Source organism: Belonocnema kinseyi, chromosome 4, assembly GCF_010883055.1.
Source record: "Belonocnema kinseyi isolate 2016_QV_RU_SX_M_011 chromosome 4, B_treatae_v1, whole genome shotgun sequence".
Taxonomy (NCBI): Eukaryota; Metazoa; Arthropoda; class Insecta; order Hymenoptera; family Cynipidae; genus Belonocnema; species Belonocnema kinseyi.
In genome coordinates, this window is record NC_046660.1 from 33055047 (window position 1) to 33063265 (window position 8219).

The following is an 8219-nucleotide window of genomic DNA, read 5'->3' on the forward strand; positions in this document are numbered from 1 at the left end:
CAAAGAAGGCAAAGACCGTAAAGTCAGCTGGTAAGGTTATGGCTACAGTTTTTTGGGATGCACCTGGAATTATACTTATTGACTACTTGGAAAAGGGTAAAATAATCGCTGGTGAATATTATGCATCATTATTAGAGCAGCTGAAAGAAGAAATTTAAAAAAAAGACCACATTTGGGGAGAAAAAAAATTCTCTTTCATCACGACAACGCCCGAGTTCACACATGCTTCGTTTCAATGGCTAAAATTGAAGAACTAAAATTCGAATTGGTCGAACACCCACCGTATTCACCAGATTTAGCCCCCAGTGACTTTTTCTTATTTCCAAACTTGAAAAAATGGCTAGGTGGACAGAGATTTCCAGACAACGAAGACGTCATTGCCTCTGTAAGTGCTTATTTTGAGGAACTTCCGAAAACGCACTTTTCTGAAGGATTAAAAAAAGTTGAAAAGCGATTGACCAAGTGTATAGAGCTCCAAGGAGATTATGTTGAAAAATAAAAAAAAATTTACCCAAAAAAATTGTTTTTATATTTCATTCTAAGGACTTATTGAACTACCCTCGTATGAAAGTGTGGAATTTGAAACTAAAATAAAAAAAGTATAATGGTAGCTCTAAGAAAGTATCCAGAGGCGACTGTTTTATCAACTTTAACGCTCGCGTCTTGTGACTTGACATAGTACTTCCTGCTGAAAACTGATCGGTGGTAGAAAGGGAGGTAAAGGAATTGGAAAAGGAGAAGCGAAGCGCCAGTGTCGTGGAGGAGTCAAACGTATTTCTAGCTTGATCTACGAAGAAACCCATGGTGTATTGAAGGGGTTCTTCGGGAATGTCATCCGAGATGCTGGTGCCTATACTGAACACGCCAAAAGAAAGACCGCCATAGCCGTGGACGTGGTCTATGTCTTGAAACGCCAAGTCAGAAGTCTTTATGGTTTTGGAGGTTAAAACTCGACATGTTGTCTAATATCGACTAAAAATAATTACTGAAAAAATGTTGAATATAAAATAATAATAGCGCAAGAGACAGAAAGACATCCACTTTTGAGAAAGGGCGTCCTGTATCCAGAAACGGAAGGATTCGTTATTCCGATTCAGGACAGGGTTGTCCGTGCCAGAAATTATCGCAAACATGTGTTGCATCAAGAGGTGGTTGGCCGGTGCCAGCATGTGGAGATACCAACGAATTCTTCGGGCACATTCTTGGCGGTTGTTGCGTAATGGCTCAAAAAGAATATATCCATATAGGCATGATGATGTGGCAGGAATTATACGTCAACAACTTGCCCTAAACCTAGGACTCTTAACAGAATCGATACCTTTATATAGATACATCCCAATGCCCGTTTTAGAAAACGAAGATAACGACTTATATTGGGATGTTACTATCCTGGTGGATCATTACATCTGAGCCAATCGACCTGACAATCACCAGGAAGCATGTAACTATGAACCTGTGAAGTAGAAGATAGTAGCTCTAAAAAAGCATCCAGAGGCGACTGTTGTCACCTCCAACGCGGCCGCTGTGTAAGGATAGCAACGGTAAAATACGATCTCCAAACTACACCATGCTCATAATATTGTAAATTTCAAACATCGTATTAAATTATCTGATAACATTATTATCCCATCAGTCACTTGTCTTAGTCTACGTCTATAATTAATAACCAGTTTAACCCTAGAACAAATTGAAAAAAAAATGAAAAGCGTAATTCTTTTTAAAGACGCAAAAAATACAGGAATCTTAGAGAGACTGCGAAGCCTGAAAAGCGATATTTCTCAGAATATGTACATAAATAGAGAGGCTTCATTTATTATACATAGACTTTCTCTTAGATACGATTTAAAAAAGACCTGGTACATTAAAAGAAACATCATTTTTCCGAGAGATGAAGGCAAGCACCTAAAATCAGCTAATAGTTCAAATATTGATTCTGAGTTTTTTCTTTCACATAACAAAAAATCTCAAAATTGTAGCTTCATACGTATACAATAAATACATACTATATACTTTAAGGCCATAAATATACATTCTAACCCAATAAATGTACATTTAATATACCATTTTTCTCTTCTGGTCCCCCATAAAAAATCACGGAAATAAACCATCTGTTTCGAGTCAAATATAATGTTCCACGCATCAAATTTTACGCCTTGGAAAGTGCGATATTGAAATTTCTTGATACTTTATTTTGTGCCATGTTATCAGAGTCTTTACCACCTCAGGGTGGCCAGTTAAACTTTGAAATAAATTGCAGGCTATTTCTCGGTTTCCCGACCAAAAATTACATTTTTCCAGGTTGACTTTTAAGAGTTTGTGATAATAATTATTCAACAATAATTGATTTATTAAATTAATTTTGAAAAGAAATAAACATTTTATAACTCCAAGCTAAAATATATTATGTAAATTATTGTAAAATTTATTAATTTCTTTAAAGCCTGAAATTCTTTCAGAACAGGAGAAATAGGGTGATTTTAAAAAACAGAGGAATAATAGGGTAAAAAATTCTATTAAATAGTATTAATGTGGGTAACATTTTGTAATATTTCATACAAGTCGAAATATATTACATTCTTAACAAAAACGAAGAATTTTCAACAAAAAATGATGCAAATTTTCAACTAAAAATTTAATTTTTCTAGAAAAAAAGTCTAATATTTTAGAAAATATTTGACTTTGAATGTCAAAAAGAAGAATTTTTAACAACAAAATTTTATTTTTAACCAAGTAGTTGCATTTATAACCAAATAATTGAAGTTTGAAGTAAAAGAAACGCATTTTCAACGAAAAATGACATTTTTGAACAAATAGTTGTATTTTTAACCTTCGATCGAAGTTGAATCTTCAAGCAAAGGATCGAATTCTCGAACAAAAATGAGTAAACTTTATTTAAAAACAATTACGTTTTGATCCAAATAGTTAGATTCTTAAGCCAAAAATAGTGTAGATTTTTTAATTAAAATAGATGAATTCAGAACCAAAATGTAATAATAGACTTTTCAAATGAAGAAATTAACTTTTAACCAAAAAAGGTGGATTTTTAACAAAATAGTTGAATTTTCGACCAACAGAGATCAGTTTATAACCAAAAATATAAAAGTAGACTTTTTAATTAAAAATAATTCACAACCAACCAACAGATAGTTGTATTTTTTTATTAAGTTCTATTAATTCAGTTCTGATTTAAGCGAAAAAAATTAGTCAAATTATCCGGTTTCTGCCTGCAAAAAAAGTGTTTTGTAGCCTTTTATTACATAAATGACTCTTTGAAACCTCCCCCTCCCATAATTTACCTCTCCTATTCTCCCTATATTCCCGCACTTATCCTCTTCCCCTAGTTCCCCACCCTTCCTCAACTTCTTCCATATCTACTTCCCTCGCTCTTTGCTTCCCCACATTTTCCCTTACTTCCCCTAATTCCGCTCTCCTTTCTTCCTTAGATTCCCAGAGTTCAGTGAGTTTCCTGAATTTCGAGTTGAATCCTTGTAAAGAGTGACCCATAATTACGCCTCTTTTCTCGACCTTATGAATTTGATGCCAAATTGGTTGAAAGCGTAGCTTGTCGTGGTGCTTGAAAATAGAAAAAATTTCAAGTTGAGCATAGCTTTTTTTAAAGAGATACAACCAGTCAAAATTATCAGCTAACTCTATCATGCCGAAAAGAGTCCAATCTTCCTGTGATTTTTTTTGCTGATTTAGAATTATAGAAAATTTTCACATCATCAATTTGTTTGATATATATAGCTATTTTTTAACATCTATTAGATTTTGCCCAAAAATATTGTACATTTGTTTGAAAAGTTTTTAATTATCTAGAGGCCAATAGTTCTGAAAGGTAAGACTGGAAAATCTACAGATACTAGATTTTGAAATTTTTTATTGCGCTTTTATTGGAGCATTAATTAATTGTGATTAATAAGAGAATTTTTTTTTAAATAACAAATAATATTCATTTACATTATTTATTTGCGCGGAAAATTACAAAAACTATGAAAAAATTTGTTGGAAAAATGATAATGATAGTATTTTGTGATATCGAAAACAATATTAATTACTAAGTTTCATTCATCAATTGGCCGAAATAAAACCTATACTCACTTTCATATTTCCTATACTTTAAAGTATCATCATGACCTTTTGTTTAAACTAATTTGGAAGCAAATTTACGAGGTCGAGAAAAGAGGCGAAAAAATAGGGCTGTTTGGGTCACTCTTTATAAAATCCTTGAATCCAAGTTGAATCCTGAACTATCTTGGAAAAAGTACGACGGACGGACACGTGACCAAAACTCAAAAAGTTTTTGCTAGCAGTTACGGAATTCTGAAAATAAGAAAAAGGGAGATTCTCTTTGAAAACGGCAGAAAGAGGAATTTTATTTAAAAGTGAAAAGGGTGGAACAGGAAAAGATTTTGAATTCTGTGATTTATTAAATCGTAGTGAAAATTCTGCGCAAGGAAGCAACTAATGTTATTTCTGAATATAAATTGTGACGTCCCGCAAAACGGGCGCATTTTGTCGATCGTAGTTTAGGATATTTTTGCGTCTTTATATCCCAGGACCTACATTTTAATTTTGAATTTTCGATAAAAAACCATACTAACATTAACTAATAGTAACATTAAAATGGGTAAATTGAATATTTGAGGAAAAAATATAAAACAAGTAAGCCTCTGTAACTCTTCATATTTAAATCAGTTTTTCTCTGAAAACGGCTCTTGAATTAATTTGCGAAGCATTTACTCTCTAAATTTGAATCAGTGAAATTTCACTGATTCAAATAGCTAGAAATGGGTCACTGAAATCAATGAAAGGTTACTTATTGATTCAGTGAAGTAACCACTGTTGAGTGTTGACAGCACTGCACCATGTCAATTTAACAATCATCATAAAATAATACTGTAGTACATTCAATAGAAGAGTCATAGTAAACACTTAAAGCCCATAAATATCATCAAATATTAAAAAAGGTGAAAAGTTACGATGCTTTTAAATGAAAAACAACCTCACATATTGCTTTAATTTCAAGATTTAACTGTCATGTACGAACCCGTTTAGTAAGTACTTTCTATACGAGTTAGTGTATATTTATCCCGCAGTTAATTCAGCAAACTTACAGCTCGAAAATTAAAAAAATTTATTTCATAAAGGAATTCTTCTTGCTTCTTAAGTAAAAGAGTGACTACAATGCTTAACTTAAAAAATTAGAGGTTAAGCTTTACATGATTTACTCTGGTGTTACTGAAGTGATTAGTGAATAAGGCCTAAATCACTGATTAATCAGTGAAATTTCTAACTACTATTTCAATCAGTGAATTATAAATTACAAATTAAACATTGTAAATTTTAAACGAAAAAGGACCTTTTTGTTCGAAAATATAAAAGAAAATTTAGTATTTGAACGATCCATCAACATCTTAATGGAGGTGATTCAAAGCACTGAACAAAATTCCAAACACTTTTTTTCGAAGAGCATTGCGATATTCATTGCAAAAGTAAAAACAAATCTGCAGAAATTTCCCGTTCTGTAAAAAAATCTGTTTTATTTGTTTGGAGCGCAATTAAATTATGGGTAAGGTGAACTCGTGCTAATAAAGAATAGCGGTCAAAGACTCGAACAATGTCGGGACATAAACTTGGCACGAGCGAAAGGTCGCTCTTAAGAAATTGAATGCATATGGTATTTTCTTTTGAATATCACTTCAGATAGCTTTTTTTGCAACTGTATAATAAACTCCACTTAATTTTTTTTTTTTGAAGGTACATTAAATTTGGAATTATGTTTCTGATTTCTGCTGCTGAATTGCCAGTACTATTTGACTGTTACATCCCTTATCCACTTACAGTGTAGAAATTCACCTTTCACAATTAGGGACTGTCCATAAAATACGTTACCAATTGGAGGGGGGGCACGCAAAAACTGCAGTAGTAAGCGTGGTAGTGGGGGCAGTTGAAGTAATTTTACGAATTTAGATAACGTTTATTACATTTCTTGATGCTAAATTTTACCCAAATTTACGCATTTTGAAAAAGATGCCTGTTCATTTTTCATGGTTAAAAGATTTACTATCATATTTTTAGTTCGTAACTCGTCTATTTTGATTGAAAAATCAATTTCTTTGTTGAAAATGCAACTATTTAGTTAACGTCCTCTTTTTTGGTAAAATATAATTTCGTAAAATATATGATAAGCTTACGTAATCCATGGTAATCTTGTATCATCTCTAATACGCAGAAAAAAGAACCTTACATTTTACTGAAATCCAAGTTAAATCTACTGATCTTCTCAGTACTCCAATCGCTATTCTGTACAGTTTCTGGATGCTGCAATTACGAATTATCATGTCACTTTAACGAATAATATAAAGAGTTCTGAATTATGTTATCCGCGTAGACTACAGTTAAGACAGCACCATAAATTGTGAAAAAGTATTGCTAAAAAATAATTAATAAATAAGTGCACGGTTATTTCTTATAAATATTTTCGGATATACTCATAATTAATCGTTATTTGTGAGCTATAATGCTTATAATACAATTAAAATTTCGCTCGCAATGGGGGGGGGGATTCGAACGCATAAACCTAATCACGCAAGTCAACAATCTTAACCACTACACTAGTATACGAGTTGCAATCTGTAAAATAATTTTGAAATGCATTTGTAACTGAGTGTGGTGACCTCAGGAATGACTTCTGAATACGCAACCATGCCATCGCGACACACAACAAAAGTTCTAGCATTCACAGCATATCTATATGTCAGCTGCAACAGTCACGGAATAAAAACACGTCTTGCTCCAATAGACTCTCAAGTGTACGCGATCTGTGAATAAGTTGTGCCATCCAAAATTGGATTATTTTTATAAAACCCCTTCCTTGCAAAGGGGGTATATGGAGTAATGTGACGACTGTCATGGGAATGTCAAAAAGGAATGTTTTTTAGGTGATACAATCCATTCATTGCCGATTGCGTCATGAATTCACCCGGTGCTCCGCACGGATAGGTTGCGTTGCGAGTTTAGGGGCGAGTTAAGTAAACCGATTGGATCGGTATCATGTACCGATCTTTCAGTAATGTCCACTGCACTACTATATTGTAATCTCGGTTCAGTGGATTTTACATGTCGTTCAGTATGTAATACGAAAAAATAGAGGTTAGTAGACAGGTAGGGGCAGTTCTGGATACAGATTTTCCGTATAAATAGCAAACTTGCAGCTACAGCGCAGAAGGCTGTAAAATTGGTTTCACTCCTTGTGCTGACTAATGAATCACAGTTTTGAACTTTCCACACTACCGATATTGGAAATCAATACTTAAAAATCATGGGAATGGATATTTTCAGCCTCAAAAATATGGAATAGGAGATGATATGATATACGATATCGCAATATTAGACTGTTTATTACCTGTTACTCCCGGAATTGAAGTTTTTTACCCCAAAACAATATAATTTATGTATTAAAAGTTTATCACAATGGTGCGTCATTGAACATTTTCAAGATCTGCAACCACCCTCGTGCTATTATAACAATTCTCGGTAAAAAAAATACATTCTTATTACGTCATCGGCGATCCCTAGAATCCTTACCCATGTGAACTTAATTAATTAAACGTTCTCCTTTGATATTTGCCGACACGGGCGTCGTATTTTATATGATTTTAAACAATTCTCGGTAAACAAAATTCCATTCTGATGACGGCATCATCGATTCCTGGAATCCTTATATTTGTGAAGTAAATTAATTAAACATTCTCCTTTGATATTTGCCGACTAGAGCCTCATATTTCATATAATGTTAAACAATTCTCGGTAAACAAAATTTCATTCTGATGACGTCATCGTCGATTCCTGGAATCCTTATCAATGTGAACTAAATTAATTAAACGTTCTCCATTGATAACACAGGCCGACAAAATTTGACAAAGGTCCGGAACCAGAGACCAGACCTAGTATACCCGAAGGTTTTTGCTGCGCTGAATCCGAATCCGACCTCAGAAAAATTCCATCACCCTCAGTTTTCGAGATATTGTAACCTAAGAGTGCAAAAAACACCGTTTTTTGCTATATTTGAGGTTACATAGCATCTTGAATAAATTTTTTTTTCAAAAACGGGAGAAAGCATCACAAAGGAGCACCCTTGCCCTCTGAAATCCATTTTTCAGATTCAAGATAGCTTTTTTTTCATCGATATATCATTGATTGAAGTTAAGTATTTT